The 24,371-nt window shown below is 38.1% G+C and overlaps 1 protein-coding gene across 1 annotated transcript in view; it reads left to right on the top strand.

The window, feature by feature from the left end:
* Positions 1-9,629: 9,629 nt before the first annotated feature.
* Positions 9,630-24,371, top strand: part of DSPP (dentin sialophosphoprotein) — a 64,123-nt gene continuing 49,381 nt past the window's right edge. Inside the window, exon 1 of the mRNA XM_025998065.2 lies at positions 9,630-9,857. The gene's annotated coding sequence lies outside the window, so the exon portion shown is untranslated. The remainder of the gene's footprint in view (positions 9,858-24,371) is intronic.

Genomic DNA, 24,371 nt, shown 5'->3' with positions numbered 1-24,371 from the left:
AGTAAGGGCGGGGTACCTCAGATACTTTAAACATTCCTTAAATAACCTTCAGAAACTTATGTATATATGAAGCATCACTCATTCATACTATAGATCCCTCGGATGCCGATGTAGAAATGTTGCGGTTCACAGACTATTATCCTCCCATCACAACTCCTTAACTGAACCCCCTGTATAACCTGGTCTATGAGAAGAAGTTTTCTTATGAAACACACTGGTGTTACGCGTTTATTTTTGACCTGGCATTCTGGTTATTTATATATGTGTCTGATCTGCTCTACTGCTACTTCCACATTCATTGTACATTTATTATGTGTCGGACACCGTGCTAACAGTTTTTTATGCATGACTTCAGTTGATCCTCACAAGTCTGTATGAGCTGAGTAGAACTATGCTCCCACTGGACGGTATATAGTGTAAGTGGTAAGGGCTGCATGCTTTGAGGCACATACCTTGGGTTTGCGTCCTAATTTTACCGCTTCCTAACTGTATAACCTGGGACAAATGATGTAACCTCTCTAAGCTTCAGTATCCTTATCTATAAGGTGGGGATACAAATATGGAGATGATAACAATATCTATCTCAGGCAGTTGTTCTGGGTTTCATGTGAATGCAAGTGCACAGAACATCTCCTGTCACCAGCAGGCCCTCGAATGGTAGCTACTGTGGTGCGCATGAGGAAATCAAGGCTTAATAAAGCTGAGTGATTTTTCCAGGGTCTCTAGCTCATAAGTTATAGAGTGGGATTCCAACCTAGCTATCTTGGTCAACTGCTATGCTTATGTTGCTCGACCTCCAGGCTATATATAATACCTCCTTCTGAGGGAGCTCTGAGTTGCTTGAGGGTAAGGATGTGTTCCTTCTGTCTGGCACAGCGCTTTGTTGACTGTAAATGCTCCACTGAGATTAGATGAATGGTTATAATTTAATTTAGATTTTCTACACTTATGCCAAAGTCAGGCCCAAAGCAAAATAACAACAACCAAAATAAACAAAACCCCCACCTATAGTTTTAGGCAAGTATGTCCTTAGACAATTGTCTCCAACCATGTTAGAAACACCCTATTTATTTGTCAGAACACCACAAGAGAAAGGTAACAATAATTATCTCTATTTTGCAGTTGGGGAAATTTGGAAGCAGAGGAAACTGGGCAATTTGCCTAGGAACGGAAAACAAGTCACAGTGCAGCTGGGAACTGTCTCACGTCTCCAGAATCAGGATTACTTGTTCTGAACGGTCTTTCCAGGCACAGGATGGAATGACGTGATGTCCTTTTGCCCCAGACAATGGGATGTTTTTCCTTAGCCAAGGTCCAGGGTGTGCGCCATCTCCTCAGAGGCAGGATCAAAGGAGTGGGCTGTGTTTGACTTTGCTTCTCCTCTGTGTCTGTGCACATCTAGGTCTGAGAAGTGCAGGGCACACAGGCACCATTTTTCTGACAGCTTCTGAGGGCCACAGGTATGGTGGTACTATTTATTGCAGGGGATGTAGGACAAGCATTTCTGAAGATTTTGCCTGGTTTGGCTATGGATTTTCTCTGGAACCTGAAATACTGACTTCTTATTGTAACCATATTCCTCATTTATTTGAGATAGCGTTATGAGACCAATTGCAGGTAATCACATTAATTCAATGAAAATGTAGAGAAAGTTTTAGCTGGAGGACTATGGAAAAAAAGACTTGACCAATAAAATATTCTAATACTAAAATTGGTATTTTATGTGTCTATGACATTATCAAGTGAAATTTCTTATGGAAATTTACATTAACATAGAAATAACTTGGTTAAAGCAAACTGAATTTATCTCTTAAGTAAAGTATATGATTTATCTCTTAAAAGTAAATATGTAGCTACACAGTTCATTTGTAGGTGGTAAAGCTAGAGAATTTTGACTGTTATATTTGGTGTTTTCTCTGGATCTTATTGACCTATAATATGATTAAAAAGATCTACTGTATTTCTTATAACTAGATAACCATGTTTTTAAAATTAAAAAAACTTTAATCTACAATGTCTTTTAAGTATGGTTTTATTTTGGGAATGTTCATGGGCAGATATCCAAACTCTTATTGTTTCTAAGGTTGTCATTTCTAAAATAGTTTACAGCTCATGAAGCTGAGGACAATAAACCTATAATAACTACCTAACAGATGGAGCTACAGATCAGATTTAGAAACTTACCCAGTGTCCAAATGTGATTGGAGAACCCTGACAAATAAAGTGCTTATTACATTACTGCATATGAACTGACCCACATAACATTAGCATTGGTCAAAAGGATCTAACAAAAGCCAATATCAAAGCTGAAGTATTTTTTTTTAACCCTTGAGGGCTAGGATTCCTTTTAAGAATCTGACAAAAGCTGTGGGAAAGCTCCTAAAGTCCATCTAAAGTCCATAAATTACCCCCTCACTCAGGGGTTCCATGAAGTTAAGAACCTCTGATTTAGGTAAACACAGAGAACACATTAATCAATCCTCAAGCATTGAATAAGCCTTTTTGTTATACATAGCACAAATCGCTGGGTGATATGAGAGAAATGTCATAGTTCTTGCCTATTAGGAGTCTTAAGACACAAGACATATACTCATTATCAGAAGGGGCATGATTTCCTTGAAATAGTGGAGAGCTACAGGTAGGAAGGGAGTATGGATGAAGGAAACGTGTGGTAAAAGCAGTTTCAATAATTATCTTGTCCAGGGCTTGGCCTGTGGGACCTTCCTCCTTGCTATGCTATGTATTAGTTTGCTAGGGCTATCATTAACAAAATGCTACAGAATGGGTGGCTTACTTACCTAAAACAAATTTATTTTCTCACAGTTCTGGAGGCTGAAAGTCCAGGATCAAGGTGCTAGCTGGGCTGGTTTCTCCTGAGGCTTCTCTCTTCGTCTTGTAGATGTCTATCTACTCACTATGTCCTCACATGGAATTTTCTCTATGCTCATACATTCCCGGTGTCTTTTCCTTTTCTTAAAAGAACACCAGTCATATTGGATTAGAGCCCCACCCTTATGACCGCATTTAACCCAAAATACCTCTTTAAGGGCTTTATCTCCACATTCAGTTACATTAGGGATTAGGGCACATCTTCAACATATGAATTTTTAGGGGGTTGGGGGAGATACAATTCAATCAATAACATCTCATTATCTGTCATACCTTGATATTTAATTCCCTGTGGGTCTTACACCTGGGATCCACACTTATTTCTCAGTTCTGGCTTAGCTACTGACTTCTACTCATACAATCTCCCCCACCTCCCAGCATCATATCCTGGCCCTGAACCTTTTAAGATCTCTCAGCTCTGTCTCAGTCATCAACCCACTGGGTCAATTTCTGATGATGGGTTCTTACACGACTTTAGTCCAGCCATCCTTTCCTAGGCTAGCCTGGTTCTTCTGTGGCTTAGTCAGATACTCCCTAGTTGGTTTTAAGCAGAGGCCTGACTTATGGAAATAATTAATAAGAGAGTACAAAAATATGCATAATATTTTGCTAAATATAATGTGGTTAATGTAATTAACTATTTTTCTAGTAATAACTTTCTTTCTTTCTTTTTTTTTTTTTTAAAGAATTTATTTATTTATTCATGAGAGACACAGAGAGAAAGGCAGAGACACAGGCAGAGACACAGGCAGAGGGAGAAGCAGGCTCCATACAGGGAGCCTGATGTGGGACTTGATTCCAGGACCCCAAGATCACGCCCTGGGCCAAAGGCAGGTGCTAAACCGCTGAGCCACCCAGGGATTCCCTAGTAATAACTTTCAAAACAAACAAACAAACAAAAAAAAAAAAAAGGAGAAAGACTGGTTAGAGTGAGATGAATTTTATAGGTCAGTCTAAGAAGTCTGGCTTTTATTTCTTAGGTAAAAGGGAGCTCTGGAAGGTTTTCCCATTGAAGGTTAGGAAGAAGAAGAAGGAATGAACATAAAATATTGTATGTAAGGGGTACCTGACTGGTTCAGTGGGTGGAGCACGTGATTCTTGATCTCAGGGTTGTGAGTTCAAGCCCCATATTGGTTGCAGAGTTACTTAAAATCTTTTAAAAAACCCTGTATCTATCAGGGCAAGTTAAACTGTAATAATAAATATCCCCAAAACATTAGGGACTTACAACAAAGGTTTATTCTTCATTCATGCTACATGTTTACTGTAGGTCTACTATAATTGTGCTATACGTTGTCTTCACTGTGGGATCCAGGCTGACCAACCAGTTCCCTTGGCCGAAGGAAAAGATATATGGCAAACTATGCATAGTTTCAAAGCTTTTGCCTGAGTGTGACACACACCACTTCTGATCATAATTCATTGACCAAAACAGGTCATATGGTCATACCTGAGTTCAACAGGGTTGGGACGTATATTCCTTCTCCAGAGACAAGAGACCACATGCAAGAAAACCAGAAAATAGGATAGCCCATTGAAAAAAGTATTAGGAAAAAGGAAGAGAAGAAAATAAAAGGGAAGAAGCAAAGTTAGAGAAAACAGGGAGGATAAAAAGGGGAAGGCAGGTGGAAAAGAGAGGGAAAAATAAGATGCAGGTCTATAGGAGATACAAGTAAATAATTGAGAAACTGGGTAACAGAAATATAATGGGTTAGATTAGGTTAGAGCAATACCAACCAGATAACTCCATGCAGCAGTAAGAATCATGCAGTAGTTTCTTAGGGCTGTCATAACAAATTACCACAATTTGAGTGGCTTTAAACAACAGAACTTTCTTTCCTCAAAGTTTTGGAGGCTAAATGTCTGAAATCAAGATGTCAGCAGGCACATGCCTTTTTTTTTTTTATTTTTTTTTTTAGGGTTTTATTTATTTATTCATGAGAAACACAGAGGGAGGCAGAGACACAGGCAGAGGGAGAAGCAGGCTTCCTGTCTGGACCCTGGGATCATGACCTGAGCTGAAAGCAGACGCTCAACTACTGAGCCACCCAGGTGTCCCAGGCACATGCTCCTTAAGAAGGCTTTAGGGAAGAATTCTTCCTTGCCTCTTCCTAGCTTCTTCTTTTTAAAAAATATTTTATATTTATTCATGAGAGACAGAGAGAGAGAGAGAATGAGAGAGATGCAGAGACATAGGCAAGGGAGAAGCAGGCTCCATGCAAGGAACCTGATGAGGGACTTGATCCCAGACCCTGGGATCACACCCTGAGCCAAAGGCAGATGCTCAACCACTGAGCCACCCAGGTGTCCCGCCTCTTCCTTGCTTCTAATGGCTCCCAGAAACTCTTGGCATTCCTTGGCTTGCAGCAACATTATACCAATCTGTGCATCCATCTTCACATGACCTTTGTCCCTGTGTGTCTCCTCCGAATCACTGTGTGTCCTATTTTCTTATAAGGATGCCAGTCACTGGGGACACCTGGGTTGCTCAACCGTTGAGCGTCTGCCTTTGGCTCAGGGCGTGATCCCAGAGTCCTGGAATTGAGTCCCACATCCGGCTCTCTGCAGGGAGCCTGCTTTTCTCTCTGCCTACCTCTCTGTCTCTCTCATGAATAAATAAATTTAAAAAAAGGGATGCCAGTCATTGGATCCAAGGCCAATACAAATCCAGTATTACTTCATCTTAATTACATCTGCAAAGACCCTTTTTCCAAATAAGGTCCCATTCACAGGCACCAGATGTTGAGACTTGAACATATTTTTTTGAGGCACACAATTCAAGCCACTAAACTAGGCACCCAAAAGAAGGAAGAAAATATGATTAGTGTTAAAATTCATATTGTAAAATAATTTTAGAACAAAACATACGAGATACTATGTAAAGCCTCAAAAGTACCCTTACAGCATCCTTGCAATATCACATTTCTTTTTTTAATGTTTTAAAATTTTATTTATTTTTTTACATTTCCTTTTTTTAATTAAAAAATTATTTTATTTATTTATTTGACAAAGAGAGAGAGAGAGAGAGAGAGCGCACAAGCAGGCACAAGTAGGCGGAGGAGCAGAGGAAAAGGAAGAAACAGACTTGTCACCGAAGAGGGAGCCCCATGCAGGGCACAATCCCAGGACCCTGGGATCATGAACCAAGCTGAAGGCAGATGCTTAATGGACTGAGCCACTGAGGTGCCCCCAACATCACATTTCTTTTTGCTGGTGTCTACAACACCCCTGGGTGGATAGGTAATAGAAAAAGGCTAAAGTCCAATTAAATAAAATAAATTCTATAAGACAGTAACAAATGCTCAGTGATAGTTTGGTTTTACTCTTTAATGTTTACATTAACAAATCTGCAAAGACAAATGTAACAAATCACAAATGTATTTGCAATTAAATTCTAATCTCTGTTCTGTGGGTTCAGTTTGAATTTAGTTTCATGCACCATTGAAAAAAATTTGGACATATATTGAGAGATGAGTGGGTGGGCCCTTTAGAAGGAGCCAAGGAGTTTTTGGGAAGACTCATTCTAAGTAAGGGAACAGGAAGCTAGGCAGACAAGATCAGCTTAACTATGTAGCCAGTGGAGCAGTGGGACATAGGCATACCATAGAGATATTGGAGTTTGTTCCAGACCACCACAGTAGAGCAAATATTGCTTAGTAAAGCGAGTTAAACAAATTTTTTGGTTTCCCAGTGGATATAAAAGTTATATTTATCTCATGCTGCTGTCTATTAAGTAATAACTATGTCTTAAAAAACAATGTATAGGGATCCCTGGGTGGCACAGTGGTTTAGCGCCCGCCTTTGGCCTAGGGCGCGATCCTGGAGACCCGGGATCGAATCCCACGTCAGGCTCCCGGTGCATGGAGCCTGCTTCTCCCTCTGCCTGTGTCTCTGCCTCTCTCTGTGTGTGACTATCATAAAAACACAACAAAACAAAACAAAAAACAATGTATATACCTTAATTAATAAATACTTTATGGCTAAAAAATGCTAACCATCATCTGAGCTTTTGGTGAGTTGTAATCTTTTTGCTGGTGGGGGGTCTGCCTCAGTGTTGATGGCTGCTGATTGATCAGGGTGGTGGTTGCTGAGAGTTGGGATGGCTGTGGCAATTTCTTAAAATAAAATGACAATAAAGTTTGCTGTGATTAACTCCTCCTTTGATGAAAGATTTCTCTGTAGCATGTGATACTGTTTGATAACATTCTAATCACAGTAGAGCTTCTTTCAAAATTGGAATCAATCCTCTAAACCCTGACACTGATTTATCAACTAGGTTTATGTAATAAACTAACTCCTTTGTTGTCATTTCAAAAATCTTCACAGTATCTTCACCTGGAGTATATTCCATCTCAAGAAACCACTTTCTTTGCTCATCTGTAAGAAGCAATTCCTCCTTCATGAAAGCTTTATTATGAGATTGCAGCAATTCAAATATAATAATAATGAAAAAGTTTGAAATCTTATGAAAATTACCAAAATGTGACACAGAGACACAAAGTGAGCAATTATTGCAAAGATGGTGCTGATGTGATAGATGGTAGCTTATGTTTCATGAGCATGGTAATGCACAGACTTGTGGAATCACTATGATGTGTGCCTAAAATTAATGTAACACTGTGTGCCAACTATACCTCAATTAAAAAAAAATGCTGACAGACTTGCTCAACACAGGGTTGCCACAAACCTTCGATTTATAAAAAATGCAATATCTGCAAAGCACAATAAAGTGAAGTACAGTAAAATAAGGCATGCCTGTATTATATTTTTGACCTTAGTTTTGACCTTAGCCCCGCTCTCAATGAATGCAAGTCCATCTTGGAAAGAGGAGGGCTCTGGGTTTAACGGAATAAGTCATTTTATCAAATCTCTTGAAAAAACCAGGGCTTAGGTGGTTTGCTTTCATATCCATGTGCAGTGAAAGTACAGCAGGCATGCCATGGCATACCTTGTAAGGAGGACTCCAGAGCACAAAGAATTACTCTGGCATCTCAGTGGTACCAGCCACAGGCAAAAGTGCACAGTGTAGACTCTTGAGGGGATGATGGTAAGTGATGTTGACTGAGCGAAGGTGCTCAGCAGAGGCAGAGTGCCTGATGAGGTCAGTGGCATTAGGCAATGATAGTGGTGCCCTCTAGAGGTAGTGGTGCTGGCAAACATATTGGAACCCAAAGTTGGTAGAGGCATGGCTGGTGAGAAGTGGCCCTATCATGGGCCTCAGATCAGGGCTGCTGATATTATGTAGCTTTCCAGGCAATGAATAACCCCAGAGGAGTCATGGCAAGAGATTATGAAATGGAAGAGATCATGTGATAACCGGGAATCTAGGAACACATGAGATATCTTTGAGCATAACTTTGAGTTGGAGAGCTAAGTTTAAAGAGTAAAGTTGAAAGTAAAAGAAGTAAAGCTGCAGTGGCCTGAAAAAGGAAATAGATTCCTTCTGAAATTGTTTATGATCATTCTTAGCTCAATAAAAATCTATAACTGTTTTTATATGGCCCAGTTCATGATATTTTTGCACCTGTGTGTAGCAGATTTTCATTTAGTAGTTGTGAGTTCTGTTGTTTTGTATTTTTTAAAAAAGATTTTAAAATTTTATTTATTTGAGAGAGAGAGAGAACGAGTGGGGAGGAGGGGCAGAGGGAGAGGGAGAAGCAGGCTCTCTGCTGAGCAGGGAGCCTCTCGCAGGGCACAATTCCAGGACCCTGGGATCATGACCTGAACTGAAGGCAGGTGTTTAACTGACTGAGCCACCCAGGTGCCCTTATCTTTTAGTATTCTTGAAATCCTTCATCACAATAGCAAGAAACATTTCCTTCCTTCCTCCCTCCTTCTCTTCATTCCTTTTCTTTCCTTCTTTCTTTCCTCTGAGAAATTTTAATCAGCATTGAAAGATTCCAAAGGACTTAGTCTGATGGTACTTGGCCATAAATATGGACTGTCAAATTCATTACCAAGGTGCAAGACACATATTCTGAGTTCCAGCCCAAAAAGTCACATATAGGTACATATATCCATTGCTTTGATTCAGAATTGGTAAATTTTAAAATGCCTGCTGTTTCCTTGTACCTCCAATCTTTTGTGCCTACCTCCCTATCAGGTGCCAGATTATCAAAGGATATCAGAATGGCTCGATAGGATCTTGCTAATCACTGATGCCATTGAACACTACCAGAAATAAATTCTACTACCTCTCAATCTAAACTACACCGATCAAACCCTCAGAAAATGGAACACATTCAAAATCGTTCTTTTCCCTGGAAGAAGTAGCAGAGAATTGATGAGTCAGAGAGACCTGAATTTGAGCCCTAGCTCTGATGCTTTACTGTTGTGTCATTTGGGCACTTTACTTAGCTTCTCTGGGTTTCCATGTCCTCATCTTAAAAGATGAGGATGATAATAATGCCTACCTCATAGGGTAGTTTCAAGGAAAAGAGATAATGTTTACATAGTGCTTTGTATAATGTGTGATTGGACAAGCGCTTAATAAATAATAATAATAATAAAGATAATGATGATGACAGTCACCAATTAACAAGCTAGACATTACTGGAGACTGTCATGGAGCCTTCTGTAATAAGAATTAGCACATCTCCTCTTTTCACATAAATTGCTAATATCCTCAGCGAGGGATGAAACACATCCTTTTAGTCAAGCTCTGAAAACACAGCAGCTGCTCACATCAATCCCTGGAGTCCCGTGCCATTGTCTTTTCTCAGACAGAACCCGCATTGAGTTTGGGGAAATTCGGGTTGGCTGTGCACTAGCAATGTGAGCCATGTTAGCTGCTCTCTTGCTCTGACCTCCCCTGAGGAGAGACACAGAGCCCAATCTATCACATAGCCTGGTGTTTGGATATCTTGTCCAAGTGAGGTACAGCTGGACTTCTTCATACTTCTGTGCATTTGATTTGCAGATGTGTCTTGTTCACCAACACTGGAGTTTGCACTCAGGCCATCTCACGGGTGAGGTCACTTTGCTGTTATTAGCCAAAAGCCGCCCTCCTCCAAATCTGTCTGATGTTTCTTTGGCTGTAGTGTTAAGTTCCCAGAGCAAGATGTTTTGGACTAAGAAGTACTGTTTGTGTAATGAAGTGATCCTACTCTGGAAATTTGTTCCAGTGGTTGTGTTTTCTTCTTGGTTTTGGGTAAGAGCATTTGTGTTTTTGTCAGTATTTCAGTTGTGAACAGTACTGAGTTTGTTACAGAGGTTTCATGTTGTCTTTATACATGAGCACTGGCAGTGCTATGACTGAGCCCTGATCTTTCACAAATGATAAGCAAGCAGATTTGAACTGGTTAGAGTCTACACTGGCATTAACTGGAAGGCAGGTCAGATGGAGACAAAACAATGATTTGCTCAATATTTTCTCCAGTTTTTCTCAAATATTCTTTTCAATATCACTCTCCCAGGGGCCCTTTGAAGTTATTTTTCCCTAAGCGTCCCCTCCCTATGCAATTGTAATACCACAGATATTCTGTATATCCATTTATTATACTATATCCATAGCTATGTTTTATTTAAAAAAATAGTATTTTTTTTGTTCCTCCCATGAACCAGTTTTGCCTCTGACTAACGAACCTCACCAAATGATTGAAACATATCTCATACTTAAAAATACAGTTTACTGTGGTGTAATCAATTGACTATCATACTCTATGGTGGGAGAAACTGAGTCATTTCTGTTGAATTCTATATAATAACAACATTCATTACTCTAAAATATTTTATTTTTTAAAAAGATTTTATTTACTTTTTCATGAGAGAGACAGAGAGAGGCAGAGATATAGGCAGAGGGAGAAGCAGGCTCCATGCAGGAGCCCGATGTGGGACTTCATCCCAGGACTCAATCCCAGGACTCCAGGATCATGCCCTGAGCCAAAGGCAGATCCTCAACTACTGAGCTACCCAGGTGTCCCACTCTAAAATCTTTTTATAAAGAAACGAGGCAAAATAACCCTTTGGAGACATTACACTTGACTTTTTGAGGAGATCTAGTCAAACTGTTCATAATTATAATTTTTTTCATCTAAGTCAGCAGTTCTCATATTGTCTGTTAACAAATAGTTAGTTCAGATTTAGAAAAAACAGCAGGACCAAGATCTCTTGCAAATGCCTTTCATCTTCATTCCTATGATCATATTCCTGAAAAAAGCTCTGGTCACCTCACATCCAACTCTTGTGTCCTTTGGACTCACATTCACAAATGCAATTTCCTCCACAGGGCAGGAAGGTCACATAAATCAGAAAGGTCTGAGGTAGGAAAACAACACACGTAGGACAATGATGGTTGGTAGCTGACACTAGGCCTTTCTGTCAGGAAGACGAGGGAGTGCTTGGGACTTGGGAGCTGGAAAATATGTGGTTCATGGAAAGATAGTAGCTGCTACTCAACTTTTGCAGTCTTATTGTCATGAGGAAACTACAGCCAGCGTCACTAGATCATTTTAGCATTTCAAAGAGAAGCCAGAAACCTGAAATTTTATGTGATCATTAAATATTGCTCAATACCCTTTAATTCATATAAAGGAGGTCTATGAGCTGGATTGAGCCACAGAACACGTTTTTGACATCAGTTCCAGATTCTTCCTGTCTCTCCAATCCAATCCATCTTAAATGGTATTTTAAAAATTTAACCCTCTCAAAGTGCAACTCACATCATATCCCTCTTCTGCCTAAAAGCTTTCAATAGCTTCTCACTGCTTACCAAGTTGATTGTAAACTCATGAGCCAGGCGTTTAAAGCTATATGTCATCTTATATATTATCTTCCATTTACTTAAATGAACACCAACATCTTCTCTTCCTTGCCTTGTAATTTTCTGCCTCCATGCTTTTGCTTAGGTGGCTTCCTCTGCCTGAAACTCCATGCTTAAACCCTACCAATTCTTCAAGGTTGAACTTAGCTGCTTCTTTTCCAAGAAGCTTTCTCTGCTGTCTTTGGAAGGAAGTTATGCTTGGAACTTCAATAGCATATTTTTTAAAAGAGTTTTTTTTATTGTGGTTAAAATACATGTAAGATGAAATTTACCTACTTAATTAACCATTTTGAATATACAGTTCAGTGATATTAAATGCATTTTAGTGTGTAACCATCACCACCATCTGTCTCTAGAGCTCATCATCGTGTAAAACTGAAACTCTGTACCTGTTAAACAATAACTTCCATCCCTCCCTCCATCTATCCCTGGCAACCATCATTCTACTTCCTGTCTCTACGATTTTGACTATTCTAAGCACCTCATATGAATGGATCATACACTAATTGTCTTTTTGTGACTGGCTTATTTCACTTTGCATAATGTCCTCAAGGTTAATCCATGTTGTAGCATGTGTCAGAATTTCCTTCCTTTTTAAGACTGAATTATATTCTGTTTTATGTATGTATAGGCCACATTTTGTTTATCCATTCATTTGTCAATGGAGTCTTGGGTTGCTTCTATGTTTTAGCTGTTGGAAATAATGCTACTCTGAACACAGATATATAAATATCTCCTGGAAATCTTGCCTTCAATTCTTTTGGTAGATACTTAGAAGTGGAGTTGCTGGATCATACTGTAATTTTATTTTAAATTTTTTTGAGGAATAGTCATCCTGTTTTCTATAGCAGCTGTACCATTTTACATTCCCACTAATAGTGCACAAGGATTCTGATTTTCCCACATCCTTGCTAACATTTGTTATTTTCTTTTTGCGTCATAGCCATCCTGATGGGTGTGAGGTAAATATTATATTGTCTTTGATAAGGTGCTTAGAACACTTGATGCAGAATAAATGCTTTATCCATAATTGTCCTGCACTAGAACATGTTGGTTTAGAAGAAGCAGCTCATCTGCCATCCCTTTTCACTTCCTGTCTCTGACTTTGTCTCATGTCATAGTGAAAGAGCATATCATTATTTTTTTCTATTGCATTCATCATTTTTCATCATGTAATGTAGATATATATACAGGTCCCCTTACCCCTCTTGGGTAATATTTTAAGATAGAATAATTTTTATTAACTATGATTCCCTATAGTGGCAAATACTCAATAAATATTTGTAAAATGGGCATTTGTGCTATTATTGATTGCTTCATCTACCACATCATTCCTTCCCACACTCCCTAAAAGTTCTAAATCTACTACTGTCCTATTTGAAGAGGAACAAACAGATAAGGCATATCTAATTAAGGAAAGGTAATTTGCAAGAAACGATCATATCAAACCCTCCACCAGTTTAAATGTTGAGTTTTAAAAACTTTTTAAAATCTTAATCATTAAAGATTTAACACAAACTCTACTGACGCTTGTTTGGAGATGCTTTTAAACATCTTACCAATTTTTAAAAATTGGTCTGACATTGAGAAGGGCTAAAGAGTAAGTGAGTCTCAGGTTCCTGACTTGAATAAAGGAATCTGATTTCTCATTTGCCTTACTACACTCCTATGTACACCAGAATCCTTGAAAGTGGCCACAAGAGGGGAGTATGAACCATAGTCATCTTTCACAAATGCATGAACTGATGAATCATTCCTTCTTCAGCTGAATGCATGCTCAATTCTGAACAACAGTCAATTGAATAATCATATTCCTCCCAGCTGATTGTCAAAGAATGAACATGGGTTTGCTCTTTAAGTATTCATGGAAAATACAGCCTTCAAATCTCAGCTGTCCAATCATACCATAATGCTGATTGGAAAGAGACTTATGGAAAGGGCCTGAAGGACATGCAGTTCTTCTCCCTCATTTCCACTGATGTCATTTTACCTTTGCATTAAACCAGAACCCTGAGAAAACCGTGTTCTTGGATTACCTTGTTTTGCTCCATTTAGAATTGTTTATAATGAATTTTGATAGGCCTAGAACAACATGCCAAATCACACTTTGATATAATCACTCAGATGAATGTATAAACTACAAACTGAAAAGTGCTATGAAGGAAAGGAAGCTTCATAGCATGATAGTGCATAACAGGAGGTGTGGACTTAATTGGGCAAAAGTACTCTTTGAACACAAGGATAAATATGTTACCTGAGTGACAGGGGTGGGGCACAGACATTCCTCACCAGAAGGGGACAGCATTGTACATTCTGCCATTGGAAGAATTCCAGTGGGGCTAAAATACAGGGAAAAATGAGGAAGGTAGGGGGGCAAGGCTTGAGAGGACAGTGAGCTTTTGGTGGCTTTACTGAGGCTTCTGGTTTACTCTCTTGTAAATCTCTTGTTTAATCTCTTGTCTGTTATCTTTTCATAACAAACATATTTTTGTGGAACAAGATGGGGTATAAATGAAAAGTTATTCTTCCAAGTTGCATTACAAGCTGGGTGTATCAGACACTACATGAAAACCATTTTACACATATATCACATGAGCCAAGGCTTGCTCATGTCCACAGGTTCTCACTCACAGACCCAGGTATTCTGGCCTGCTCTGCGGGAGCCCATCTGTGGACTTGAGAACATAGACTGGTTTGCTCTCATGACATCTGGAGACTCACATTATTCTTCCTTCACACCACATCCACACCAAGAGTTAGAGAGTTCTTCTTAGAAGTTAGGTTTATTGACAGTTTAGAAATAACAGTCCTGCCTTCTGGTTCTGTAAATACTACCATTAGTTGCCTCTTAAAAGCACTTCAGGAATAAACAGGCAAGTGAATAAAAAGGCAGTATTTTATAGCTGCTTTTTGATTATAGACCTTTATTCGTCCAGCTTTGCTGAGGATTAGAATGTGTTGGTAACAGATTCCTAGAGGAAACCTCTATGGTTAAGCATTCTTACCATCATCCTGTCACCTTTGTTCCCAGTATTAAGTTGAACCAAGGCCTTAATGAGGACAAAACAAAATATATCAATGCTGCTTATCTTTCCTATGTCAGGGAAAGGCCTAATTCTGAGCCCTTACTCATTGTAGTAAAACATGTTTTCATTTAGTGAGAGTGGTTACAAGTAGGGTCACTCACTCACTGTGCCTTAACCAGACAGAGCTCCCTCCTGATGCTTCAAAACACACCAGACACACTGCTGCCACAGGATTTTAGCACTCGCAGCTCCCTCTACCTGGAATGCTTTCATCCACATAACCACAAGTCTTGACTTGTTCACCTCCTTCTAGTTTTTGACTGAATGTTACCTTCTCCATTAACCTCACCTTGATCATCCTATTTAAAAATGCTGACCTGAATTCCTGATTCCTTTTTCTTATTTCAGGGGTTGACAAACTATGTTCCTCTTGTTTTCAAAAAGATTTATTTGTTTGACACAGACAGAGAGACAGTACAAGCAAGGGGAGTGGGAGGCAGAGGGAGAGGGAGAAGCAGGCTCTCTGCTGAGCAGGAAGCCTGATGTAGGGCTCTATCTCAGGACTCTGAGATTATGACTTGAGCTGAAGGCAGACGCTTAACTGACTGAGACACCCACGCACCCTAATAGCCCCCTTTTTGCAAACAAAAGTTTTATTGGAACACAACCATATTCACTTTTTAATATCTTGACTGTGGCCAATTCTGCTGTATAACTACAGAGTTGAGAGACACTGTGACCTGAAAAGTGCATGGTAGGTCTTTAATAATTGCTTGTTGAATGAATGAGTGAAGGAATGAATGAATATACAGTGTTCCAGAAAGATTAGACAGTTATGGTCATTATTGTTACTTTAATATATCCACAACTTTTGAAGAGGGGGGGATAAATATTACACCAGCATATATTCCCAACCTATCATGTGGAAAGTTGTGACTACCACAAGACTCCCTCACCTACAGCGGGAAGCATGCTCTTATGGGTTTTCTTTAAGCTTTATATACCTGCTTACTTCTACTAGGACACCTACACGATCTGAAAATAAACATAGAGGAAAAGGCTTTTTTATAAAAGTAAACATCTTTTGCAGCTCTAAGACATTTGGCTTTTGTTGGGGAAGTACTATTTTCATGTTCAGACAGAAGAATGTCTATTTTTACACTAAAGCCAGACAAGACTTAACTATTGAGCCAAATGGGTAGGTGCATTTTCAAACTATGTCTTTATTTCACTTAAAAGAAAAGGGGAAGGGATAAGCTCACCTTTTGACCAAGGAAATAAAAGATGGTACTATGTGCATTTCTACATAAATATCTAATATATTTTTAAGGGGAGGAAATATTACAAGGCTCTTCCACTCAAGAAGATGGAAACACTTTAACTGTAGAAGACTGAATTGCATATCCATTGGTCCTCCCCCATTATGTTACTTCTTAAGTTTCTATATGTTTTCTTAAAAGAGGAGAAATATTTTGTCTATATCAGTTAAACTGAAGAGAAAATGTAACCGACTTTCCATTTGTACCCAATTTAATATCTGAAGTCCTTGCATTGGTCTATAAGGTCTAGCATCTATGGCTGCCTTGGTCTTGGTAAATTTATCTTCTGCTACTCTCCCCTCACTTCATTCTGCTCCAGAACTCTCTGCCTCTTTGCAGCTCCTCAAACCCTTCAGATACATTCTGCCCAGGGCCTTTGTACTTATTCCTTCTTATGCATGGAATGTTTTTTCCTAGTTTATCCATTTGTTCACTCTCTCCCAAACTCAAGTCTTTGCTCCAATTTCTTCTCAGTGAGATGTCTTCTGATCACACTATGGAATATTTCAAACCACATCTTTGCCTTCTCCCCTCAGCTCTCTTGATCCTTCTTCCCTATTCAACCTTTCTCTGGTTTTACATAGTATTAATCATAGTATCAATAACGAACTAATAGACTAAATAATATATTCATTTATAATGTGACCTATTTTTATTTTTTGCTTGCCTTTGCTAGAATGTAAGCTTTTAAAAGGCAAACATTTTTGTTTTGCTCACCAAAGTATCTCAAGAGCCTAGAACAGTGACTGGCTCATAGTAGCCACTCTATCCCTATTTGTTGAATAAGTGAATGGGCTGATTAAGCATAAGCAGGCACAGAGAGCTGTAGTTAGGGCAGGAGCCTCTGTGAGGGATTTACAGCTCTCAAGAGGGAAGCTTGTAGACACCACAAAACAAGGACAGAAGGAAGACAAAAAGAGATGGTGGAGAGGGGGTGATATGTATGTATTTTACAATTTTTTCTAGGGTTGACTTTGCTGATGGGTATCTGAGGAATAGGAACATGCTTGGTATAGATGCTGATAGGCAGCTGTTTCCAGTAGATTTGAGAGAGAGAGAGAGAGAGAGAGAGAGAGAGAGAGAGAGAGAGAGAGAAAGTGTGTGTGTGTGTGTAGGAAAGGCACTACAATAGTATGGTTAAGAAACTTCCTGTCACTCACTTGACCGCTCATACCTTCCACCTCCATATACCCAATCATCATACTCATACCTGCAGTATGCCATCTGGTTTTATTTTTATAGTCAGACAAAGATGACAAACTCAAAATGTCTCTGGATATAACCTTAAATACCTCTCAGGGCCACAGTGAGACAAAACAACTTCATTTTTACCAGACACAAGACAAAGATGACTCATCAGACAAAACAAATCTAGTTTTACAAATCCACCTGTTCACTCCTGGGAAGCTGTTTTAACTTGGTATTCCAGTGTTCTTCAGCTGAATCAGAGGCAAAATGGAAAGCTTATTAGAAAACAATAAGGTCATACTAGTTTATGCTTTCTTCCCCAGTATGAGGATTCTGCTAGTGAGCAAGTTCTGAGCATGAGCTCTGTATTAGTTTGGAGAACAGGAATCAGACTGCCTGGGTCTGAATCTTGCTCTATTACTTAATGGCTCTGATTAAAGGAAAACTATCTACTTTTTTTAAATCCCCAGTTTTCCCATCTGTAAATAGTTCTGTGTGATTACTGTGAGGATAAAGTGAGCAGATATACATATGAAGTGTCTAGTACAGTAACCCCATTAAGGGTATCTCAGGCATATCGGATAACACAGGCAGTCAGTTTGTCTATATTAAAATTCTGGCTTTGCTACTTATTTGCTGTGCAACTGGGGGCAAGATACTTCATATCACTTTGCTTCAACTTCATTTTCAAGAGACAAATTACTTACCGCAAAGGATTGTTATGAAAAGCCAACAAAATAGTTTAGAGAAATAACTTAGGAAAGACTTGACACATAGCAAGTGTGCCATAAAAGGCCCCTTCTATGCCTCTTACCATTACAATTACTGCTACTACTATTACTATTATTGCACCCACCGTGCTGCTGCCGCCACTGCTATATTACCAGGCAATGTGAGAAGGTTGAAAAAAACCCACAATATTTTATTCTCAAAGAGACTCTTGTTTACAGTTTTTGAAAACATTTTCTCTCACCTTCTTATCCATATTCTTTTATTTACCACTAAAGTGCAATCATTTCTCAATAGAAATTGGTGAATGATATCAAGATATTAGAGTAAGGGATGCACTTCAAATTCTTGACTCTAGAAACAGTCATGGAGTTCCATGGGTTGTAATTTGAACAATGTTTTGAGTACAAATTTCCCTATTTTCCAGCTGATTCCATTTGTATGTGGACTTTGACAATTGGAAATAATGGGAGGGAGGAGGAGTTCGCTATCCCTGGAGAATAACTGGTCACTGTAGTTCATCTTTTTTTCCTCTAATATTAAAATTCCTGGGCCATAGTTGGGCACTCTGATTTTTAGTTGGAGACTCTTTTTCTCAGATTCACTTGCAGCTAGCTGTGCCCTTTTGACTAAGTTCTTGACAAGATAATGACAATAGAAGTGATATGTACCCCTTTCAGGTTATACCTTTTTTTTTTTTCAGGTTATACTTTAATGAGCAATACACATTTCTTTTCTTTTCTTTCTTCTCACTACTTGTGATGTACTTATGATGGAAGGTATTAGGGCAGTTATTTTATTTTATTTTATTATTTTATTTTATATTTTATATTTTATTTTTTTAGTTCAATTTGTCAACATATAGCATATCACCCAGTGCTCATCCTGTCAAGAGGGCAGCTATTTTATTTATTTATTTATTTATTTATTTATTTATTTATTTATTTATTTTTGTAAGGGCAGCTATTTTAGACAAAGAGATGGAAAGTTCTTAATGCAGATGGCAGAGATGCCCTACCAACCTTGGAGTGTCTATTTTTGGACTTTCATATATGAGACAGTAATAAACTTCTATATTGTATTAGCTGCTAAACTTTGGGATCTCTTAGCCTGTAACTAATACAGCCAAAATAACCCCCCAAAATGGCACTCTAGTCAACCACAATCATAATGGAAGACAATGTCAAAAATTTTGAATGCGGACATTTTCAGAAAGGAAATACCTCAGCTTTTGCGGTAGATCATTTTAAATTTAAGAGACTAAATTAAGTTTTGAACTTCAAAGCATTTTCCAAGCCCTTTTCTCATACTTAGTGCCCTGCTGAAAGTCCAGCATTAGTGATCAGGAGTAACTCACAGTTATGTGTGCCATGGTAACAATTAGCAGAGCTCTTTGGGTGTGTGGTTAGATACTATTTTGTATGACTAGAATTCAAGCAAATATCAATGTTTATCTACATAGCCTTTATTTAGGGTTTTAATGTATTCAATCCATGAATTAGAGTGATGTAGACACCAAGGTAAAACAGACCCTAAAATTTAGGATCAAAGCTAAGTATATTAAAATGTCAGCAAGAGGTCAACACAATCACATAAGGGAATGACATGCTCAAGATTTGCAAGTCTGAATTATTTACTGTATGTACTGCTTTTACATTTAAAAATCTTTTAAAAAATTACAAGCTAAGGTTGTGATTGATTATTTGCAAGTTTAGAATTATCCTACAATTTGGAGGTAGTTTACTGTTGTGTGAAGAGTGAGTTTAAGCATCCTTAGGAAGTCTGTATTTTTTTAAATCTATTTATATATATATTTACTAAAGTATAGCTAACCCACAATGCTACACTAATTTCAAGTGTACAATATAGTGATTTAACAACTCTGTACACTATGCTATGGTCACCACAGGGTAGCTGCCATCTATCTCCATATAGCACTTTATGATACCACTGACTATAAGAAAGTCCATGTTATAGAATGTAGTAAGTGAAAATTAGTACACTTGGGAATTAGTATGTTAATGGAAATTGAAATAAGCAGGTTCATTTTGAAGTGTAAAATCCAAAAGAAGGTAAGTGACCCTGCTGTAGAAAGGGGATTAAAAGTAGACTTTTCTTCAGCACAATCATGGCCAAAGGATGATTTCATCCTACATACTGATTGTGATTCATTTGGGAAATGAAGGTAGCCTTTCATCAGGCTAGTGTAGCTTTATAAAAATGCCTATAAGAACATCTACATCCTGTGCTTTCCTTCTGTAAACATATGCTCTGAGGTTTGGGCCCTTGGGTAGACCCACCATACCAGAGTAAATGGGTACGATATTGTTATACCTAACATATCTAGCCTGCAGAAAAATCTCTTAGAAATTTGTTTGACATGGCTCAATGCCTATGTATCTTTTTATTTCTAGGTCAGTGAATAAATGAAAATTCCTGAATCTTTAGAAGTGGACCAGATCATTAATCTCATCCATTGAGGTGTGGTCTGGAATAGCTACTTTGAGTTCATATCATCACATGCATTTTTATGTTAATTTTATTCTTGGGGAACACTATTCTTAATAATTTAAATAGTTCTCAATTTTAAATTGCACAAAGAAAAGAAAGGTAATATTGATCTTTAAAATAAATGATCACTTCACTACATACCAAGTAGCCAGAAGGAAAATACTGATAATACTAAATGCTGACAAGAAGACAGAGAAACTAGATCTTTCATATGGATCTTTGGTAGAAATATAAAATTGGACAATTAGTTTAGAAAATTTTTTGCAGTTTCTTATAGAATTAAACATATACTTATCATTCAACCTGGCAATTGCACTCCTAGACATTTATCCTAGAAAAAGAAAACTTATTCTTACAATAATCTGTATACAAATTCTCTTAGCAACTTTAACTGTAGAAGACCTAATTGGAAACAACCCAAATGTCCTTCAAAAGCTGAATGAATACAGAAAATAAGGTAAATCTGTACAATGGAATACTATTTTGAAATACAAAGGCATTGTTTACACACATATCAACTTGGATAAAATTCAAGGCATTATGCTAAGTGAAAAAAAAAACGATCTGAAATTACCTACTGTATGATTCCATGTATATTATACTCTTGAAATAGTAAAGGTATAGGGATCAGATCAGTGGAAAACAGATCAATGGGGTTAGGTATGAGGGTGGAAGGAGGTATATAAAGGGCTATCATGAGAGAGTTCAGCGGTGAGGAAATCTATATGCTGATAAAATTTCATAGAACCATACAATGGGAGTGTGTGTGAAAACTAGTGAAATTTGAGTATGGTCTATAGTTAATAGTTTTCCTAGTTTTGATAATGCACTATAGTTAAGTGAGATGTTACTTTAGGAGAAGCTGGGTGAAGGAGTGACAGGACCTCTCTATGCTATTTTTGCAACTTCTTGTGTATCTGTAATTATTTCAAAATAAAAAAATTAAAAATAATGATTATATTAACTCATTAACTATTACAGTCTATTTTGTAATCTATTTATTTTGTTTTATGGGAGGTAACGCAAGGAAGGGTGAGAATGCTCAACTACTTTATTCAGAACAGTTCTGCTTTTATCTGTTTATCCATCTGGAAAGATTTCTAATGAAGACAGAATTCTTGGGATATAGTCTGAAAACTACTTCTAAAAGGTTATAGAAATTTCTTGAGACAATAAAAATCAAACCATGTGCAAAAATTTAGTTTTTAATCAAGAAAAATAGGTATGCTCCAGAAGGCAATTCGATTATTATTTATGGTAACACAGGGTTATAGCTTCCAAGGGAAGTGATTACAAATAGCCACGTATTTTAGACATGGAACATGAATGGGTTTGTTATGAAATTGTAGATGCTGATGTTAACCATAGCTAACATACTGCTTGTTGCATTGCAAGGAAATGAAATTGTCAGTGGACTTTTCCTAGAAGTCATTTAAAACTAGCAGTTAGCTGGTAGAGCAGTGATTATTCAATCTGAGATCCAGTTAGGCAAGACAAGAACAGCTACAAAACTACTCAGCTTGGTCTAACATAGGATTTGTTGCCAATATAAACTGCATCTCTAAATATTCTCCCCAAAAAATCTTCACTTGCTTGCATGAAATTTTGCCCTCAAGCAGATATTTTGGACAGCAGAGCAGTCTGAGGTGGTTGTCGGCTGCCTCATGCAGAGATGTTTCTTGCAGCATCTGTAAAGGCAAAGCTTTCCTGGTAGGATCTGACCAGATGTGGTTTGGACCCTTCACTCTACATGCCCAGCATACCTAACCAGAGCCCCAGTCAGTCTCTTCTCCCAGTGACTGGTGCCTGATTACGGCTGTAGTGCTTAGACAGGGCCTCTGGGTAATTATAGAGTTGGCTTTGTGGTTGTCTTCCAGGAAATGGCAAATACCACTTGCCTTAGTTTGTCCCGGCAGACTTCACTAGAGGACAACAGGAAACAAATGCCATATAAGGGCATCCTGCAGCAGCTGCTGCTTTTTGGCAGCTGGAAGGTAGACATGTTCTCTTTCACCATCTCCGCTTCCCCTTCCTAAATCAATCTGAGGCTTGTCATCAAGAAAAATTTGCACGTATACGGTGATCCTCAAAAGGATCTACACTGGATAGTTGCTTTTGACCTTCCTCTACTTATACGGACTCAGAATATTTTTTCAGCTTACTTTTTCGACACTATAATCTTCCTGCCAAGTCTCCTGGAAAATTCTTCAAAGAGTTTCTCTGCTTTCATCATTTGAGATAATAGTAGCTTTATTAGCTTATGGCCAAAAATGGATTTAAAAAATAGAATTAATTCCCAGAATTAAACTTACCAGCTGAAGGAACTCTTCTCTGAATTGTTAAATTTGGATTTGTACTGTGAAACTAGAGCAGGAGCATGTTGTTTGATGGAGTGTGTGGAGGGGGCAGGTCAGATAGGGTCTTCTCAGGTGTCCTCACCATCTATTGTCATTGGGTATTTGTCCCATTTTCCTATCATAAGAGGAATTTAATAGGGAGTTATAATGTAAAAGGAAGCCATAGCAGGAAAAGCTCTGGAATGCCATGGGATATTATGTGGCCATTAAAAATAATGAATTAGAGCAAATCCAAATGATTTCCAGCAATTATCACAAATCATTATTGAGTGAGGAATACAGGATGCAGAGTGTGATACTATGTGGGGTACTCAGCATTGGTCTCTCTTGCTTGCAGGTTGTACATTTTGCAGGTGCAATAGTTAAATTAGCGTTGGTGAATGGGAGCATATGTTGAGCACATGCACAGTCTCTCAGAGACAAAGCTATTTCAATCATTTCCCATTGTGCTAGCAGTGACTGGCTGATGGTAGAGGATGAATAATGTTAACTGGCCAAGTCATTTGTGTCTACCTGGTTGTTCGATGTCTCTTCCATGTTGGTAATCTTGAGTAGGTATTACTTGTTTTAAAGCTCTTCATACTTTATGCTCATTCTCTAATGTTCAGTTATATGCCTCTTTCCCAGATTTCCTTTTTCCTGATATTCCAATCTTTCTGCTTTTAAACCCCTGCAGTGGTTTAACAGCGTTTGTCCTAAATTCATGCCTCCCTGGAACTTCAGATTGTGACCTTATTTGGAATTAGTATTTTTATAAATGTAATGAGTTAACAATCTTGAGATAAAATCATCCTGGGATTTAGGATGGGCCCTAAATCCAATGACTGGGGCTCTTATAAGAAGAGGGAAGGATACTGATAGGTACATGGAGAAGAGGCAGTGTGGACGATAAAGGCAGAGATTGGAATGATAAATCCACAAGTCAAGGAATGCTAAGGATTACTGGCAATCACTGGATGCTAGGAAAAAGGTTTGAAATGATTTCTTCCTTAGAGCCTCCAGGAGAACTAACCCTATTAACATCTTGATTTCAAACTTCTGGCTTCCTTGAACTATGAGAGAATAAATTTAAGCTGCCTAATTTGTATGACAGCTCTAGGAGATGAGCACGGTTCCTGACTAGCTGGCCAAGTATTAGCTACTATCCAAGAGTCCATGTATATTCTAACTTTAGGTCTTTTCTCTCTTCATACAAAATGTATGATTAAGTACATAGCCTGAAGTCTTACCTATTGTGGTGATTTCCCTTATCACTATCCTTCAAGGCTATTGCTGAAACATTTATGATAGCTGATTTCTCTCATATAATAAATTTGACATATTAAACGAAAAACTTCTGTATATTAAAAGATATTTTTAATAAAGTGAAAAAATAAATGAAGACAAAATATTTGCAACACCTTGGCAAAGAACTGATAGCAAAAATATATAAAAGACATTTATAAGCTAATAAGAAGACCACAATGAGATACCATTTTAAACCAAATCAGTTAATTGAAGAAGTCTAATATCATCAAATATTGGAGAATATGTGGATAAATAGGCTAGCTTATACTTTGATGGTGGGAGCACAAATTAGTTCAACTACTTT

Source organism: Vulpes vulpes, chromosome 4 (genome assembly GCF_048418805.1).
Source record: "Vulpes vulpes isolate BD-2025 chromosome 4, VulVul3, whole genome shotgun sequence".
In the NCBI taxonomy this organism is placed as follows: domain Eukaryota; kingdom Metazoa; phylum Chordata; class Mammalia; order Carnivora; family Canidae; genus Vulpes; species Vulpes vulpes.
This window is presented reverse-complemented; position numbering and strand designations above follow the sequence as displayed.